This window comes from Pogoniulus pusillus, chromosome 8 (assembly GCF_015220805.1).
Source record: "Pogoniulus pusillus isolate bPogPus1 chromosome 8, bPogPus1.pri, whole genome shotgun sequence".
Lineage (NCBI taxonomy): Eukaryota > Metazoa > Chordata > Aves > Piciformes > Lybiidae > Pogoniulus > Pogoniulus pusillus.
In genome coordinates, this window is record NC_087271.1 from 26,403,137 (window position 1) to 26,424,227 (window position 21,091).

A 21,091-nucleotide genomic window follows, 5' to 3' on the forward strand; every position below is an offset into this window, starting at 1 on the left:
TCTGTCATGAAGCACAGAAAGACCCTGCCCACTCCCATGCTTGAAGGTAGCAAGTGGCAGGAGCTGGGGAAATAGGTGCAAGGGTCAAGGCAGCTCCAGGGACATCCAGAGAGACAAAAACTCCTGAACTGTCCAGGGGAGCCACGTTCCTGCTGCCCAAAATAAAGCACATGAGCTGGAAAACTGACATTCAGAGACTCTGAACAGGCATCACAAGTTTCTTTCTTCACTGGACTCATGACTTGTCTGATCTGTTTCAGCTTTTCAAAAGGACAGTGAAAGCTCCTGACTTTCAAACACAGAAGTTTAACAGATCTTCTGCACTTCAAAGTAGGTGGTTATGCTACAAAGAGTTATTCATTCTCCACAGTCGCTGGCCATTGCCGTTCCTCTAACAGTGTGATTCCCGTCTAACACGTACAGACGCCTCTGTGCGTTAATTTAATCCACAGGTCTCCCTGACCCTGGATAAAGGACCAAATTTAACCCTACACTGCTGCCACGGTGACAAGAAAAGCTCCCGAGGAGCAAAGGAAAGAACTTGTTTCTCCACCTGAAAGCACTCATAATTAGGAAGTGATGGATGTTGCTAGTAAAAGTGAGTGATGTTTTTCAGGAGCTCTCTCATCTGTAACTGCACTGTTTTCAGATAAAATAACCCTTTCTGTCAGGCAGTGTCAGGAATGTCTAGAGCCAATCAGTCACTCTGCTATCCAGCAAAAAGTATGATGTTTTTGTCATAACATCTGTAGCATGCATTGTATCAGCCTTTTTCGCTTGTGTACCTCGTTGGTTAGGGTCTCCAGCTCCAGCAACACTAGTAATTCATGCTCTGAGATAAACAGATAAATTAAAGCTTCCAAAAAGCTCAACCTCATGGCATGTGAACAGAACTTTGTTTGAACAAAATACTTTCACAGCAGCATAAAATGAGATTGCCATCTGGAGTGAACGGCTATCAAATAAAATTCAGAAGAAAGCCCTGCTCACCATTCCTGTGTGCTGGCCATCAAGGCAGAACCGCCACAAGAAACAGCGTGGAAGAAGGTCGGTAACTTGGACATCACAAAATTTCACCGTAACAAGTTTATTTACAAGGCTTTAGCAAACATTAAGTAAGGGCAACAAATATCTACCACAATTAACTGAGACCAGACATATAGTTTGACATCTCCAGGCCACTGTGTGAGTGACTGTTCCCAACAGGGAGGATGGGGCAACTCCGTAACTGCGTGACCCTACAGACTGCCACAGCTATCATGGGGAATAACTTCTCAACAGTCACGTCTCTGGACAGTGTGGCCTTATCAGCTTAATAGCACTAGTTCAAAACAAAAAAAAACCATCAGCATGATTAAGGAAATGGGGACAGATGAGCAAGACAGACTATCAGTCTTTGGGAATGCTTTATGTCAAGCAGCCTGGCTATGTTTTTAAGTGATTAAATCAGACCTTCACCAAAACCCTAGCATTGATTTCTCTATATTGTAACCCAGAAAAACAACTGCACTGAACTGTCCATCACTCCTAACATCAACCAATCCTCTTCTAGAAGTCACCTTATAAAACCTGATGACACTTAAGAGAGAGTTAACGTTTCATTACCTAAAAGTCATTCTTGATCTTTAAACACAGCCAACATACAGGTTAAATATTAATGTATGTTAGAGATCGTGCACCACTGTTACAAGCTCATAGCTATTGAGAAGAAATAGGTGCTGAAGTCACTGATCACATGTTTTCTATTTATTGTGATGGGAAATAATCAGCTTCTCTGATTAGGTACATGTTTATTATAGCACAAGGCAACAATCTCCTTCAAGCACCCAATCCAATCTACGTCTTTGAGGCAAAGGTTTCTTAAAATCTACAAATTTAAGTATTTGTATACTAGAAAGCACGCTGGCGCTTCTAAGGAAGGAAAACGCTGAAGCAGCCAAGAAACATTTGATTACAATGTTTCCTCTTGAAGCCTGATTGAGAACACAAATGTTTTCAGGTCAAGAGACACTACTCAAAGGGAGGCAACCTCACTAATACCTGGTCCTTCTGAACCATTGATTAATATTACCTGAAAGTACACTGCCACTGATCTGAGACACCAATCATTTGAAAATGTTATCCTCTAAAGAGAAGTAATGTATTGCACCTCAGAAAAAAGAAGAAAAGAAAACAAAAAAGGTGGCAAGGGACCTCTGCATGTCCCTAGTCCAAACCTCTGTTCTAAGAAAGGCTAACTCTGAAGTCAGACCATGTTGTCCAGAGCCTTGTCCAGCTGAATATCAAGTGCATCCAAAGATGAAGTGCCACAAGCTCTTTAGACCTTGTTCCAGTGCTCTCCCGCTCTCAAGCAGAACTTTTGGAACATTCTTTGCTGCATCCTCTGAACTTGGACTCTTTTCACTTCCCCGTGCTTATCTGAGAGGAGTCAGATCCTGATGTCAAACCAGCAACCTGCCTGGGGTAGGTGACTACAGTCAGACCCTCCCTCCCCCAAAGCTCAGGAATCACTGCTGCTTTGGACCTTGCTCAAACATCTGCTCCCCAGCCAGCTATGCAGACCTCTGTCTGATTCAGCCCAAGCTTTGTTATCTGTATTGACTTAATGTCTTCCTCATACTTGTGATTGCTGGTGGAAGCCAAGTTACAGCTTTGCCATGAACAGGACCTCTTGTCCATCCCACAGTGAATACAGCAACCAATCGTTTGGCATCTTCATCCACAGGCTGATCTAACACACGTGTGGGGATGCCCTCTGTCAACCCCACACTCCTGTGATTTACCATCCCTGCAGCTGGACACAGCTCCATGTCCAGCATCTGAGCAGCACTGACCACAGCAGAATCATTACCTTTAATTACAGGCCTCTTAATACACTTGCAATGGAGGTTGTCCTCTGTAGCTTGCCCATAGACGGTGACCCAGCGTATGTCCCAAAGGAGTCTTCCACAGCTGCGCAGCCCAGCCATGTCCTCACCATTTTGTATTTTCTTATTTCAGCTCATTAAGTTCTACGCTGCAAATTTCCAATTTTTTTTTCAAGCTGCTGTAACCATTTAATTCTGAGCTATGCTTCAGCCCCTCTCCGTTTGGGCTTACTTGCAGATTCAGTAAGTATACCCCTGTCCACATCAGTAAAGAGAACAGCAAATAAAGCTCAGCCCAAGACAAACAAGGGCGTATTCACATAATTCTTCATGCCATCCCCTTTCTTCCTCAGATTTTCACAGCAAGTTATAGCTAACTACTCTTCAAACATGGTCTTTGAACAGTAATTTGTTTACCATATAATTAAATATATATTTCCCTATTACACAGAAATGCCAGAAGAGGTTATATCTAAAGTTACTTAAGTCAAGCCATGGCAGATAGTGCTCCCCCTCACCCCACGCTCCTTATCCTCCAGATTATTGGAAACTGATTAAAAATTTTGTTCCAAGTTGTCTGACCATTTCAGTTAGACTAACTAGTCTGTAATTGTCCAGATGTCTCTTCTTGAAAGGCAAGTACTGCATTTGCCCTTTTCAATCCTCCAGGACCTCTCTTGCTCTTCACAATTTCTAAAAGGCAATTTTAAATGGTTCAAAGGTTGCTTGGCTAGTTGCTGATGTACCCTGGGGCAAATTTCATCAGGCTCTATTTGAATACACCTATCTTATCTGCTTTTTCTGATCTATCCTTTTCCTACTCTGCACTTTACTCCTATCATCTTGTTCAAATTAATTTTAATTAATGTGAAGACACACTCAAGCAATACAGTAACTACATGAAACCCATTTAATATTTTATCTTTCAGACATAAAGTTAACAAAAAAAAAAAAAAACCCAAAAACATACTATTCATCTATCATGGCTGGCTTTTTTGAGACGTAGATCATTTTAAAACAAAGCACACACACACACAAAAAAAATCAAAACCCAACCCACCCCAAAAAACCCAACCAACCAAACAAAACCTCACACCATTAATCAAGTCACACTGAAGACTGTACATGGCTGTGACCAACCCTCGGCTGAGATGTATGAAAGGAAAACATTAAGAAATACCAATAAACTCCCTGTCTGCAAAGAAGGATTTAAAAGATAAAATTAACTGCATTTTAGAAGCTGACTAAAGCAGCCTGTTTCAGTCTGATACATTAAAAAAGCCAACACTTCTCCAGGAGATAAAACATTTGCTATGAAAATAGATGATTTCCTGTACACTGCCTCAGTTATCTAGCACTGATCACTGCCAAAGGTAGAGTATTAAATTAGAATGGCCACTGGTCCAAACCAGCACAGCAAGTCTCATTCCTCTGTGAACACAAGAATCTTTAAGCATGCTACAATTTTAATGCACCCACCTGTTCTGGCTGCAATTTACCTTTCATCAGCTGGAAATTACCATCCTCATAGTAGAGACATGGCAACTTATTACAGGAGCATGGTTAGTATGCTTCTGTGCAAAGCAAAACAGACAGCCTTAGATCATCCTCTGTGATTTCTGTTTTGTTTTCCAGCAAAATGAACTAGACACGATGGTACACTGCTACCACATCTCAGCTGAAACACAGTAACTTCTTAAACTGCTCCTCTTCCAGCCTCAAAGACACATCAGTCTCTGCTCTGTGATCCCCTAGGCAGAAGATGCAACATTAATGGAGATTCTGGCTGTCATTCTCAAAAGCAGTTAGTGATTTGAATGCCTCAATTTCTAGTGTACCCAACCTGAAATACTTTAAAAGGTCCAATTTTCAGACAATGATGAACACTGAAAAAACTGCTGGGCGGTGGTGTCCTCCCCCCATCAGGGTTTAAGTCCAGAATCCATTTTACATGATGTTTCTCCCTAGAAAACCATTTTGCAAGACTAAACTCTAGTACTACTCAAAAGTGTGTGTGGGGTGGGGGGGGGATGGGGACGACGGGAAAGGAAGGGAGGAATAATATTCTTTTGCTAGGAAAACATGGCAAATCCATACATTCTTCCAGTTACACAAAATACAGCAGCCCACTCTTGAATATGGATCTGCAAGCATTTTCTTCCAGCATGATACAATGAAAACCCTTCTCCCACAAAATACTATAATCAGCTTTCAGTGAAGCCTTCTTTACTGGACCTAATAGCAAAGGTTGATTTCCAGCACTGTTAGGCCAAAAACCTCACCCCCAGTATTTCCAATCCATGTATGCTTGTGCCTGTTCTTACAACAAAAGCAGCCACCAGTAATCCCTGTCTTGTTTCCTGCTTCCCCTGAAAAACAGATCCTAACTAGCCGAGTCCTAGGAAATCATCTGTGACTTAACAAGGAATAGGAAGAAGATATGAACAGGGAGAAAAGCCAGATCAGTGAAATATTCACAGCCTCTGCTACCGTTCCTTATTCCAGTAGTGGAAAAATTCAGGCTCTGTTTCAGTTTGGTACCATGCAATTGCTCAACCACACCTTGGCAAACCTCATTATGTCAGGCCTCTTTAGAAATTCAGAGATCCACCAGAGAGCACAAAAGGATGCACATCCACTTGGTGTGGCACCCTGCCCCCAGGAAGGGCACAGCCGGTGCTCGTGCCTGGCACAGCCCCAGAAGCTGGCACAGGCACCGGGAACTCCGTCAGAGTCACAACTGTGCGGTTTTCAATCCTCAATCCCATTGGGATCAACTTCAAACCAGAAGTCTAACCAATATGGGCTGGTTTCAGCCAAGCCTATGCTGATAGTAGGTAGAACGAAACCAAGTTAATTAGTTAAATGTATCCTCAAAGGAGATCTCAGCACCAAAGCTCCTTATGCACATTAACTTACAGAGCATGGTTTTTGTCAATGAATTCAGCACTCAGGATCAGAAAACACACACATGGGGTGGCAGCTATTCAAACCTACTGCACCAGAGCACCAGCAAGTGCTGACTCCACGGGATGACAAAAAAAAGTTATGCTGCCAGTTATGGTGATGCTACCTTTATTGCATAATCCTCAGATAGCTAAATTAATTAAAGAGGTAAAGAGACAAAACAAAAGCCACCTACCAATATAATGATTATGTAAGGGAAAAGGAAATTAAAGAGACCAGAGGATTATAAAGCTCAGGTTCCATTTTGCAAATATGTTTACATCTTGTAATATCTCCAGCTTCTGCTGATGCTCTTTTCCATAAATAGACTTTTTGAAAACACATATCCTTGTACACAGCTAAAACACACATCTTCAAAGCAAAAGGGAATTTTACTAGCTTCAAACCCAACACTTCCTTACCCAATCACATCCTACAGCACACACCATATGAAACCTGGTAAATGGCCAGCAGCCATGCCCTTTGGGCTCCAATATATTAAAGAACTCCACTCATTTGTAAGATAAAAAGGACCTGTAAAGACACTTAAGTGAAGGGGAAAAAAAAAAAAGTCACACCTAAGGAAAGCTGAGTTATGCCAATGAATTCAGCCAATGCCCTTTCCAGGCTGTCATTTAAATACAGCCAGAAAATAGTGTTCACCATAGTACAGTGAATAGTAATGGACTACTTGCTGCTTTGCATTAATTATTATTATACTCCAGCCAAAGTGGCATCGATATACAATCAGATCACTTTGAGTCACATAAGCTTCATGCCAACATTCTACAGAAATACATTACCTGTATTACAGGAAACATGCTTAAATTAAAGCAAGGGTATCATGGCATGTTTTACAAAAGGCAAATGAATTAAAAAATAAAAAGATTCTAAGAATTCTAAGAGGACAACGTGACCCAGTGACAACTGTTTTACACTTCAAAGACTAAGTGAAGAAGTCTCAGTTTTAACTGCAACTCCAATGTCCCACTTTCAGTGGTCATGTCGCATGCATAAAAATCCCCCAAAACATAATCACACAGATACATAGTATTTCCCTAGAAATAGCCAATTCAAATGGAAACTTCTTATTTTGGGGTTTTAACCTTTTCAAGCAGTCTTCACCTTAATACATTTGTTAGCTCCAGGACCATAACATTCAAATGGAAGCTTCAGGTATTTCTGTATATCCCTGAAAGAGCAACGATACAACAGTCTTAGACCACTGCAGGATGCACTGCAGTCTCCAAACTCCCAAAGCCTTAATCTGTATTCTGCTAATCCAGGTTACGGTTTATCTTCAGGGGTTCTCCTGTAAAACACTTCTTGATGCTTTAGATTCAGCCTGACATGGTTGAGAGGGCTTCCTTTTCTTTCTTCTCCCAGTCATCTGAACAGCAAAAGCATACCTTTTTCCAGGTTCTCCTGCCCCCTCCTCTCCAGATCCAATGGACTTCATTAAAAGAATTATTTTCCAAAAAAACACCTCTACATATAAAGTAGAGAGATTCTGCCCAATTTATGTTCAAAAAAAATCCCTGATTTACTTTAAAAGATGTTATTGAATGTCACTCAAACTTTCAACCAGTTTTGAATGGACTGAGTCTGTCATCTTTTATTTCCCAAAACCTGAGTTTCCAGGTCAGGGTCAGCTGAAAGCATACATAACTGCATATACCAGAAAAGAAGTCCTACAAAGCTAAGAAGCCCTCAAGGACCACTGCTTTGCTGAGGAGCTGCATAAGCAAGCTCAGCTCCCATGTAATGCTCTCACTGCTTTTGGTTCAGTTTTGTCACCATACGGCACCCTCCCGAGGGACTGTCATCTCAGCCTAGCACTGCTCTAAAATGCTTCCAAATGCAATATAGAATTAAATGTAGATGATTAAGAACAGTGTTTATAAAGATGACAGGGAGTCTCCCATTATTCAGATACTGTCTGTAGTTGCATCTCATTGAGTCAACCTGTTACTGGGATGCACTCAGCCCTGCTGCCCACTGCCAGCCCAGCTCCATGCTGATGAATCCACAATCAGGTGAGCCTGCAAGGGGTAGGGGAGCTAGTAAGGAACAGGGAATCTGACCTGACTGAACCTTGAATACTCAGAATCTTCCCCCATGCTCCCTCTCCTGAGCTGGGGCAAAAAGTGAATGCAGACTTCAAACTCTGCTCAGTAGAGCCTAAAGCCTTTCCACTCACACTCCTGTGTGCATCCAAAAGTAGTCTTGCCAACTCAGTGCTCTCCTTTGAGGAAAACCAAGCAGGCAATATGCCATGCCAAGAAATTCTTCCTCACTCTGCTCTTTCTGTGAAAACAAGAGGGTTCTGAAACCAGCCCTTCCATGCATTGCAGTCTTTCCATAACTTCTCACATGGCACATCCCAAAACTTGAGCACCACATTCTACTACACTTCCCAGTGCCCCACCCAATGTCATCCATGCCTGGCAGGATCTATTCTGAAAGGCTGCAGATGATGGGATGCTTGTCTCTACTTCCCAGGACCACACCAGCACTATTTTTAAACACGCATACACAAGGACCTATCTACTGTAAGTGCTTCAGGCTCCACTTAAATGACAAGACCAGTTTCTGGTTTTAAAGAAATCTTGCCCATTTCAAGCATCAACATCTTAACTAATAAGTTTTCACTTCTCTTCCACACTCCAAGCATACTGGGCTGAGTAAAATATAGCCCAATTAACCGTTAAGGACAGTGGCCAGCTCTTTAGTATTGTTTAGCACATTTTGAGACAGTTCATGAGTCATTACAGTTCCATTCTTGGTACACACAGACACATAATACACATTAAGAAAGAGCATTGATGTAATCCAATGTATGTGTTTTACAGATTGCAAAATTAGAAAGACCATTAAATATTTCTTTGCAATGCTACCGTTTTAATAATATTGCTTACTTTAAAATACAATAAAAATATTGAATTGTCAGAGCCTGCTGGTTTCTTCATAACTTGTAATGTTGCTGCAGTCCTAAGAAAATTCTTTAGGTTATAATAAAAGTTACACTTTAGATACCACCTTGAAGGGAAAGAAGGGCTCAAGGGAGGCCTGGATTAAAATTCCTTCCTTGAAGGGAAAAAAAAAAGATCTTTTTCAAGCTGTTTTTCATGATATTTGATTTTATGATGCAAATCATAATTCAGTGCGTGAACACATGTCAGGAACTTTGCAATACTTTTAAAAAGGGATCAGCATCACTAATCAGGCACTGAAATCCAATTTCTGGGAGAATCTGGGAGCTCAAAGCTGAACATTTTACCTAGCTTGGGAAGACTTTTGAAAAATAAAGTTAAACAGTAATTATACATAAGTGTTGCTGAGAAACTTTACACCTGTCTTGACATGAACCAGATCTTTTGCATGGATGATGAAATTCTTGGCATTGCTTTAGGTGGTTGGGACAGCATTAACTTTAGTAGGGTAAAATTTCAGCAGGCACAAGCCTAGACAGGTAGGATAAAGGAGTTACTGACTCAAAAAAGCATGACATCTTATCTGTTGAAAGTCTAAACACGTTAATCATTTAACATAAACAGATCTGCTGATATTTTTAGAAAGGCATTTCAACTCATAAGCAACAATGTTAAAAAAAGGACACCAGTAACCCTAATCATATTTTCCACAGGTCTTCCCCCCAGCCCTTTGTGGATTGTTTCTTTTAAACCTCAAACCAGGGAAAAAAAAAAGGAGAAAATAAAAGACGAAAGACAGGTAGCGAAAGAAGTTGCTGGTAATCATCATATGATTGTTAGCTATGCTACAGACTCCTCCTTCAACCTTTATCTCCTTGTGGCCTAGTTACCAGTCTGTAAAATGAAGGTAATGTTTCCTACCTCACAGGAGCGTTCTCAGAATAAATCCATAAATGTCTGGGACACACTGAGACACCACTGCAACAGAGGCCATAAAAATACCTAGGGAAAAGAAAAACAAGCATAAAAATAAGTCTCTTCTCTAACCATAACAGAGGCATTCAGTAAAATGTAAAGCAAAGGCTGAAACTTCACTTCAGACTGCAAATTCTCCATCCTGAGAAGCAGTTCAGTTTGACACACATTCCCATCCAGATGCTTTTAAAACCATGATAGCAAGGGACAGTTTCCCCTTCCCTACTTTGACATGACACGGTCACAATAATCCACCATCATGTACACACTGTCAAGATGCTTCCTTTACAGGTCACTAGCTCAGGCCCTTCAGTACAAGTATCACCACCAAAAATCTAATCACAGCAACAGATCCCAACATATTGAAAATGCTCTTCCTCAGTTTCCATATCCAACATCTACTGAGTAGACAATACTGTAGTAGTAGAACTGAGTTCCTCCAATAGAACATTTTAAGCATTTGTTTTCACACCAACAGTGACCCAGCAACTTAAACAGCTTTCCCCTACACCCCAAATGTATTTCCCTAAAGATAAAAAATTAACTACACTACATTCCTTGTTCACCCTGGAGAAGAGAAGGCTCTGGGAGATCTAGTAATGACCTTCCAGTACCTGAGGGGGGCCTACAAGAAGGACGGAGACTGTTTACAAATACCTTCAGCCACAGGATGAAGGGCAATGGCTTCAAACAAAAGAATAGATGTAGATTGGATGTTAGGAACAAGTTTTGCACCATGAGGGTAGTGGAACACTGGAACAGGTTGCCCAGGGAGGGAGCTGAGGACCCATTCTTGGAGATATTCAAGGTGAAGCTCAACAGGGCTCTGAACAACCTGATCCGATTGAGGATGCTCCTGTTTATTGCATAGAGGGTTGGGCTGGATGACCTGGGTTCTGACCCAGACAATTCTACTATTCTATGATGCCTCTCAGAGCTCATTTTACTGCCCAGATCAAGCAAGTTCTAGGAGTTTGTTCTCAGGTGACTCCCAATCCTTGAGATTATCTCTGTTAAACTCAGAAGCCTCCCATCTTCTGCCCAGTGCCACCCCTGCAGCTCACTACCACTTCAAGACAGCTCAAAGCAAAGCTGAGTATCTCCAGCATTTCCAGCTGGTAACCCTCTCCATTACATCCAGCTCAGACCACAGGTTTCTTGCTCCCTATGCCTCCTACGGTCGTGACCCTGCACAGCTAATCACCATAGCAACTCATCTCACTTCTACAGCTCCAAGTCTCAAGACTTTCTGAAAGACATCCTGACCCTTCAGAGCCCTGACTGTGCCTCCAGTCTTAGCCAAAGCACTTTGAGCCCTTGGGGCAATGTTCCATGGTGTCGGCGACATTGTAGGAACACTCATCATCTCCACAAAAGCACACTTTCTATTTTCACTGTCAACTCAGCTCAGCAACCTAGAAGTTGAGCTCAATTACACTCTTAAGTGTTCTTTAACGTGAGCCAAATGACTACAGCCCTCAAAAGGATAAGTGATTCAAAATTATGCAAATGCACAGAATGTGTTATTTAGCTTTTATTATTTACAAAGCACTCATCCTGTAAACAGTTTCAGCTCTCTTTCGGGGAGCGCGACAGTGCCCTGAAATTCAGGTCTCCGATGGCAGCTGTGTCATGCACTGACCGCACCCTCGGTGAGAGAGGGGAAGAATATTGCCTGTTTGCTCCAGCTCCGAGCTGGGATACGGGGCTGAGACAGCCTGCCCACCCACTGCCCCTCGCACTTAGAGACACCTCCACCAACCGCCTCCCTCATCCCCTCACAACCTGAGCTGACTGAAACAACAAAACATCTCCTCAGGTGGTTATTTTCGATTTGAGTTTTTTAAATTATTATTTCTGGAGAGAAAGTGCAGTTTCCTCCTGTGTGGAACCAGCTCGGGAGCTGGTAGCAGGGGAACAGCCAGATCACCCCTTCTGCGGGCAGTCTGCAGCCAGGTTAGACTGGGACATACTGGAAAACTCAGCCCAGGAATTCACCTTTCCAAGGACTCAGATCCATTTAAAACCGTGCTCTAATAACCTTCACAAACAAATACATTATGCAATTTGATGTTATGCAGCATTGACTTCAACGACTCCATAGCAGTGCTTACTCTACTATATTTACTTCTGGTAAACACCAGCAGCATTCGTTTCAGTCAGAGCGTATTCCTGTTTTAAACCTGGAGATCTTACCCTGCCCACATCTATGCACAACGCTCCTCAAGGGGGTTACCATAACTTTGACCATGCTGTCCCTCATCTGCCCCTGCAAGCTCCCTTGTTAAAACATCATGAAGTTTGTTTCTCCTCTCATACAGCATCCCAGTTTTCTAGTCTAGCATCTCTCCCTAAGTGTCAGGTCACCAACTCCCATTTTCAGCTGTCTCCACATTGTCAGGTCAGAATTTTTAGAGAAGCATCCTGGCACCTCCTGCTGCCCTGGGATTTGAGAAAAGCCCTCTTTTAGGCATGCACACATCTGCTTTGATACCCATGACCAAGATAGACACACACGTTTGCGTTCTCCCTACCCCCATAACTAAGACAATGGTCACTTCAGTACTGCCTCTTTTCACTCTCATCAGCTAGTCTTTGTTGAAAGAATGGCGATCACAACTGAGTGGAATCTATCACGCAGTAAGTGGTTCAATCCCAAGACACACTGTATACAGAGAAGGATATTTAAGCTACTTAAATGGCAATCCTTTATTAGATGCATAAAAATGATAGAAATTTCTGTACGCCAGCAATTTAAATTAATGTCTTTCCTCAAACATGTGAGTCTCTGCTGCCAATTTTTGTACATTTCTTCTGAATTTGCCCTCTGGAAACCCTATGAATTTCCTATAGGATCCCTATCTAACACACATAGTTGCAGCCATCCACGGTACATATGTGTATATTTCACTAAAGACTCCAAGCTCCCAAAAGCATGAGCAGATTTTGCATTTGCATAATAGGGGCAGCTCAAGTCAACTATTCTCAGTGGCACCGATGCTAGAAAAGGAAGGGGAAATGCATCACAGAAGAAAAAATTATCTTTTCTCTACACTGGAAATATTAAGGCAGAGAGCAAAGAACTTCAAGATGAGGATAGAAAATACTCCCAAATCATAGAAAGCACTGTTTAATAGGCACTTTAAGACCCCGTGAGGCCCCCACCACAAGAAGACCTGCATGCACTGGCTTATGTTCTGAATTTCTTTGCATCTCTTTGATATGTGTATTCAAAAATTGACAATTATTTAGTTTTGGATGTCACAGCCAACTTTCTAAAACAGCTGTTCTGCTTATAGAGGGAAAGGGCATGCAAACATGACGCATTTGCTATTGAGGGTTAAACATTAACCCAAAAAAAATTGCCCAAAGTGGTAATGGCAGTTCACTGGAGATAACCTCCTCCACGAAGCGTGCTGCAGTCTCCAACATGTTAATTTAGGTTGGAAGCCTAAAGTGCCTAAAAAGAGACTATATCAATAGGATTTTAGCACTCTAAATTACACACGGCTTCTACGGCTTCTCCTCTGCCCCAAATTAAACTCAAGGCCAGCAAGAGCAGTAACACTAAACATCCCCCCTGTGACACCCTGGAATAAGAGGTCAGCACCTACAGCTGCACCAGGACACCTCTGTAACCAAAAGCACAAGCACTATGGCCACACTTTTTGCCAGTTTTCATTTGTGTCAAGCTCAGAAGAGCACTTTCTGAAATTATTCAGGGCTGCTTTTTCAGTCTACGTGACAGTATTTATTGAACAGACAATACTGGTAGTCACAAGTATTTCACACGGCACTGACAGCAGCAAGGAATTCCTTGCTTCTTGGTAAGCTCCCATGCTGGCTGACACAGCAAGAGGCACTGTGAGAGGTCAAAAAAAGCCACAACTTATCACAAGAAAACAGCAAATTGTGAAAAACCTGTATTGCAAGGTTAGTTGCCTAGGTGCAGCTTTAATAGAGCTCCATAAATACCTCAGTCTAACACTGACAGAGGTTAAAAACCTATTATCTTTCCCAAATGACAGTGTGAACATATGTTCAATCAAGCACCCCGCCCCACCAAGCTACAAAGTAGATTCTGTTCTTTCAGTTCCACAAATACAAACCACAGGGAGCATTTTAAATGAAAGCATTATGAAGATTACATTAGGCAAGTTTGATCTACTGTAAAACGCTTGCACACATTAAGAGGGAGAACCACCTTTAACACCTGCTTTCTCTTCAAACATAGCATTATCTCTGTGCACGGCTTGGCTCCTAATGGGATCAAATCTCAGGCTAAATTGCAAGGCTTACTCCAGCAGCAAAGAATATTCTAAATGTTTGGGATCTAGTGGCCTGCTAATACCAAACTGGTGACAAAACCCTTGTAGAAAAATATACTCAGCTGAGCTGCTCAGCTGGCTGCTGCCCCACAGAACAGCTCTGCAGGGTAGAGGGTTTTTGTCCCAGTGTGAAATGTTGTGATGAGAACTGAGATGCAGCAGCTGGAGAAGGACTGCGCAATCCAAGTAATGTTGAAAGTCAGCATCATAAATATTCACAAGCAGACTGATTTGTTTTCTTACCAATAGCTCATTGTTATTCACAAATATTAATTAGTTTCTAAATACCACCTGTTACTCAGTCCTCTCCTCTGCTGCTCCCTGTCTGAGGAGGCTTCCAGCCTCTCCACACTGCTCAGAAACTTAATCTTTCAACTTCCACAGCCTAATCTACTACTGGGAGGAGAGACAGGGAATAATTACTTATGTCTTTTGCTGCTGACCTCTCTCGAGGATGAAACAAGCAGCTTTAATGGCCCCTGAAGGAAGCCTGGTCCAGCACAGCTCAGATGGGAAGGATGTCAACTGCTCTAGTAGGTCTTTGGAGTGAAAAATGGTTTTAATGATCCAAAATTCAAAGATCTCTATGACAGGAGAGATCAAGCTCAAAGGCTCTCCCCACTGGAGGGAGGGAAAGCTTCTAATGCAATCACTCACATTTCCAGGGTTCACTCACACTTCAGACAAAGCAGGAATTGACTGTCACATCCTACAGCACAACTAAATCTCAATCTGCTGGTAGGAAAGCTGTTAGACACCTTAGCAATTTTCTTCAGATTTCTGTAGGTCACTTCCTCAAAGGATCTCTCTGAAGAGGTACAAGCAGAAAGCCAACACAAGATTCCTCTTCCCTACTAGCAAGAGTGAATGTGTTCTCTTCTCCTAATTACATGCATCACCCACAGCATGAGGAAGTTGGGCAGAGCACTAACTAAATTGGGCAGTGCGCTGATAAAATGTACAAGTTTACAGCACACTCAAGGCTGAAGTGACACAGATGGATGACCAGGTACTGTCTTGTCTCTACGCAAACCCTGTCCCTCAAGACCTCTGAAACACACCCATTCTGCTCACTGCCAAGCAGAGACAACTAGGGAGGAGATGACCTTGTCTTGGTGAATTCAACACAAATGAATACAGGAATGACCCAAGCTCACAGCTAGCCATACTGAAGTGATGAACCTAAAACATCCTCCTCACAGCTGTCAGCTGAAAGATTCAAGCTCCAAAACACAGCATTTGGCATTTCCATCATCTCAGGAAGGTGGTGCCTTTTCAACGCAGATACAGCATGAAGGTTATTATGCCACAGCTGACAAGTTTGACACCAAGGCAAAGACATCAGCTCATACACTTTCTAGAGGAGACAAACTATTCAATATACCTTTCTCATCAGTAGCTTTTTCTTACACAGCATAATTTCACCGACAGTCTAATCTGAATACTTAGGAGCTTTTTTAAGATCTTACACATCATCCCATCAGGTCTACAGAACAGCTACAGAGTAGAACAAGTAATAACTAACAGATATAAGGTGAAAATCAGAGCAGTTTGTGCTGAAAAAATGCAACTACAAGACAATTTAACTTTATCCTTGTTAAATATGGAACGGGAGAGTTTCAGCCATGACTTGAAATTCTTAACAGAAAAATACCTGTGTGGCAGTCCCTGTTGACAGTGATAAAGCAGGACTACCAAGATTTTCTGAGAACTTGGTCAGCCTCATATTCAAGTTGCTATGATTACAACACTCACAAGTGGGAGTGCAAGAGGCATGTACAAATGCCTCAAGTAATCTCCTCAGTGACCGGCAAACATGGTGCCAAATTTCTTAAGGACATGAGTTGCTGACACTGAAGTTAAGCTTCACTTAATTTACATTTAGTTCTGCACAAATACAAATAAGGAAAAAACCTTTCTTCCCACTTACTAACAGGGTGTGACAGGAAACAATTATTTGCTCAGTGTCTAATCTTACCTTTGGTGAACATCCAGCTTACAGAAATTGTATATCATGTAAGAAAAAACCAAGCTGATAGCCTGCCAATCAGTAAGAAAACTCATTTAAGAAGATGAAGAAACATTTGATTTGCACATGTGTGTGTTACACTGGTCTTAGCTATGAAGATGGAGTTAGTGTTGAGACCTCTTTGGCTTTGATACTGAACTACAAAGAAAGTTTGTTTTCTGAATTGTACACTGATTTATTCAAGAGCTCTGCAGATATCTAAAGAGTATCATGGCTTCTCCAAAGTGTAAAACAGAGCTGGGCAGAACTGACTTTTCTTTAAATCGTCCTTTTATGATTTCAAGTGCCAGTTTATCTCCATGGAAAAACTGAATTCTGGGTCACAAGGGAGCTCTCAGCTCAGGAATCACTTTAGACTTTAATGTCCACAAAGACGAAAGACAACAAAATGCTTGATTCAAATGAAGGGCTAGTTAGACTGTGGAGAAATAAACCAGGATTGTATAGTGGAATCCCACATGCTTTAGAAGTGCTCAAAAGGGCTGCACTCAAAAAAATCTTGTGAATGTAGCCAAGAAGAAACTGTGCTCCTGCCCACTAGCAGCAAGAATGCCAACTAACAGGCTTGGAGTTTCCAAGCCATCTAACACATCATCCCTGCACATTAAGGAAGTTAGAAAACATACAATACCGTGATAGAAACAACAGGTCCTGCTTCTGGCACTCCAGTTCTGAACAATCTCTCTTACCTACAGTGTCATGCATGCCTGATTTTCATGAACAAGTTACAAGCATTCCCAGTCAGAAATCACATCTCCACTACTTCTGCCTGTAAGAAGTCCAGGAACACTGTTTATATGATTTACCTCCTTTGAGAATCTTGTGGCAAGGGGAAAAAAAAATCCATGCACCAAATGGCTATTTGACTCTTATGGTCAAGCATATCAAAACTTCTCACATGAGTTCACCAGCAGCCAGAGCTGCAAACCGACGATGCCTGTTTAGCTGTGTCCTTGCACTCAAGTGGGACATTCAGTAGGCATAATGTTTTTGCCATGGGGATTCCAAGTTTTGATCAGGAATTTTAGTTCTGATGCCCACAAGGGCCCCATCTGTGTTTTCTTGGCTAAATTATTACTCTAAGAAGACAATTCTTACAGTGCTCTCTATATTGATCAGCCAAAACAGTGCTGCATTGTTATCTTGACAACACTGCTGGAGGGAGGGCAGATAATTTTTTTAATATATCGAATTAGAATCCTAACATTTTATCCAAGCACAGCTGAACATCTCATCCCCATTCCCTATACTGTCAAAAGGAGTAAATTTGCATCACAGGGGTAGAGGTGCCTATTGATACGCTGCCTGTGGTTCTTGCTGAGCACCAAAGGGCAGCAACTACGTCATGCAGTTCAGAGATACACCAGATTAAAAGCTTTTCAGTGTTTCAGTGGCACTGACACAGACTGGAAGGCCAATACAGGCATGAGCTTGATATAATGAGATATGGCTGAAGCTTTTCATGCAGCTGACGTGGTATCAGGGCACTTTCTCACTGCTCTACTGTTTGCTATTACTCTACACATAAGAATACAAAAATACTCCATGAGACTGAACAGGAATAGTCTCCGTCAAACCTTGCTGGAGAGACCAGACTGAATTTTTAACAGTCATGCACACACAGGCCACATTCACCTTCCAGTGCTTCCTAGAAGGAAAAGCTTCCTAGAAGCTTTTATTCAATTCTCAAATGACTCTATATACTTCTCCTTGGCTGTTCTCTCAAATGAGAGGTTGCCAAACAAAACAACGCTTCAGCTTGGAACAAGACTCACTTTCACTGGAAATCCCATTTCTCCCACTCCCCCAAAGACTTGCCGTCTTCATCATAGTGCTAACATGATTGGGGTAAAAGAAGGGATTTCCTTTCTGATAAGGGCTGCAACATGGCACCTCCCCTCCCCCCCATCTTCAAAGAGTACTGAACTTCTCAACAAATGCATAGCATAAATGACGTTTCCAAGATATCAAGTTGTGCCAGGGGAGGTATAGACAGGATATCAGGAGGAAGTTCTTCACAGAAGAGTGATTTGCTATTGGAATGGGCTGTCCAGGGAGGTGGTAGAGTTGCAGTCCCTGGAAGGTCTTCAAGAAAAGACTGGATGAGGCACTTAGTGCCATGGTCTAGTTGACTGGATAGGGCTGGGGGATAGGTTGGACTGGATGACCTTGGAGGTCTCTTCCAACCTGGTTGATTCTATGAATCAAGGTTTATGGAATGAGGAGACATGGATGACAGGCATACAAATTACCATGAGCTACTATGTAATCAGAGAGATAAAGATACATGGTTTAGGAATTAGGAGTAGCTAATTATTATGAATTAGGATCAGGAGTTACCCTCTTTCAGAAACTAACTACTACCCATCAGCCTATTGTGTCTTCTCTTACATGTAGAATATATGACACTGAATAGGATGCTTAAGCATTGGTTTTCATCTCATCCAAAGCATATATTCCTCCAACAGCCACCGCAATCTTGTAGTCTGCCAAGGGTAAACCAAAATACTCCATTCTATACACAGGAGCTCAAAGATCTCACCACACTGTGGTAATGCTTGTTGGAGAAAAAACGCTGCAGATACTAACTACCTTGGAAAAGAAGCAAAATACAGTTAATGCTACTTTGTTCAGGAGGATCTAGAAAGAAACCTTCTGCAAGCACCATTCAGTGACTCTTCATATCTTCTTTTCTAAGTTTTTAACTCTACATCAAGCAGACTGCTCTACAGAATTGATTTAAGGAAGTCTAGAGAACTCCAAAGTTCTTTTAGGACAAGAAAAGAACACAGCAGTATCTTTTCAAAATCACAAGTCCTGGGCACCACTACTATTGGAATACAGAAGTGACTCAGAGTAAAATACCCAAACAAGTACACTACTATACAAACTAGCAAGAATGCCACCAAGAAAAGCATGAGGGCAAGACTCATTTGTTTTGGGGGGGTTGTTTGTTAGTTTGTAGTTTGGTTTGTTTTTTTTAAGGTTAGTGGCTCTCAGTCTTATTTGGCTGCCCTATGGCTTACTGAAGAGGACTGTAAATTATGACTGCAATGGGGAAAATGAGAAACAAATGTTACAAAATTATTGCAAATATACACCATAGAAAGGTTTCTTTTTAGTCAATTGTGATTCGTTGCATGAGACTCCATCACAACAGGATAATCTTCAAGTAGCTAGCATTAGCATGTTGCTACAGAATAAATCAACGAAAAGCAGTAAGCACCATGAAGGGAACTTTCAGAGGAACTATTAGATGAAGTTTACGTTAGTGTTGCCTGAAATGTGCTCTCCATTGTAGTGAAGAGCTGACGTTTATCTTTCTCTCTCTACAAGGCTTTTGACACAAAGCCTCAGAACCTGTAAGAGTGCATTAACATTAGGGAATTAGTAGCAACATCCAAACCAGACTGGGAATATCCAATCCCTGCCAAATGACTTAAAGGTAAGATACAGCTTAAAAATTAAATACATGTAAGTTCTAAGTGGAAAGAGATGAACACACTGTGTCACACAGCCATTAGAACACAGCATGTATTACAGATGTATATTAACCATGGATGGTTATACTTAATCTAGACAAGCATATTTTTAAACAAAGAAACAGCTTTCTCCAATCTATAGCAGAACTATCTCAAGTTAAAACCCTGAGTGATCTGCTGTAAGAGAAAGTATTATAGAGCACTTTAAAAAGTTATTTACAATACAAACACTATTTTTTTGCTTAGTAAAATAAGCCCAAAATCTTCTCTCAGAGCTGCCTGTATTTCAATTTTATACATGTGAATAAAGTACCAAAAATGGAATATATTTGTAATAGTAGAATAAATGCATGATGTAGAGCATATATCCATTTTGCTCTACAACTCCATCTTTATACCATGCTCTGAAATATTTGTGTCTTCTGAAACTCATAGAAAAGTGAAAACGCAGCCAGCAAACTGCAACACAACTACAAATGCTACATCAGTACTACATATTTAGAAGCATATTAACAGTACCAAATAGTCCAATAACCACAAATACCAACTCTGGGTAGTCAAGTTTCTTATTTCTTGGAAATCAGAAAGAGAAAAAAATTGACATTTCTTGTAATTCTGTACCATGCCTGTACATTTGACAGTGAGTAAAATAAACTCTCAGATACAAATTAATTTTTTTCACATTAGGTTTTTCCTTAAGAAGCAAAATTATTGCTTACTTTTAACATATTTAAGTAATTAGACCATCAGCTGTGGAAAGAAAATAGTGATGCAGTCTCTGTCATTCATTGGTTTGCTGAGAGGGCTAAAAAGCTAAAATGTCAACAATTTGTCCCACTCTAGTTTGGTACACTGGATCTATTTGCTTCCTTCCTCACTTCACTCTAATATCTTCCTCTTAATCTTGGCTAACAGAAACAATACAAGCTTTGCTGTTTGTTTTGTTTGTCTGGGAAAGTACACAGAGAAAGAGGGGGTAGCTTTGAGCCCTTCTGGGCGACTTTATTTGTCTGGGAGGGAGTTTAGACTTCTGTATTATTGTAAATGTATATGCTCGTGCATTTTGCTTTGCTGTAAATATAGCTTCACCTTACTTCCAAGCCACCTGAGCTAGTCTGGTAATTTTCAATAATGCAGGGAAGTGGGGAAGTTTCTAATCCACCACATAATGTCTCAAAGCACTTAATTATTAGGTTTATGTTTCTAGAGCATTAAAATATATTTCATCTATTTACAAATACACATAACAATACATTTATACACCAAAAGTATTCAAATTTAATATATGTTTTTAAGAAACCTATATTTGCTTCCTATGCCTTCAACAGACGTAAATCACCAAGCTCAACAACTGCAAATAATGCACTAAACCAACTCTAAATAGTGATTGACCTTTTGGCTGATGTAGAAATAGCTTTTTGTCCTCAATTCAGTTCATTCAGTTAAGTCAATGACTTGATTTGCTCAAAATAAGAAATCAATTAGAGAGAGAAATAACACAGCACAAAGATTTGTTTTCATTTTCCAATCT

At 41.1% G+C, this 21,091-nt stretch overlaps 1 protein-coding gene across 18 annotated transcripts in view; it reads right to left on the bottom strand.

Moving 5' to 3' along the window:
- The window catches only part of PTPRF (protein tyrosine phosphatase receptor type F), a 401,799-nt gene that overhangs the window by 294,213 nt on the left and 86,495 nt on the right, over nucleotides 1–21,091 (bottom strand). For all 18 annotated transcript variants that reach the window (XM_064147770.1, XM_064147753.1, XM_064147762.1 and 15 more), the window contains exon 2: nucleotides 9,668–9,748. The gene's annotated coding sequence lies outside the window, so the exon portion shown is untranslated. The remainder of the gene's footprint in view (nucleotides 1–9,667; nucleotides 9,749–21,091) is intronic.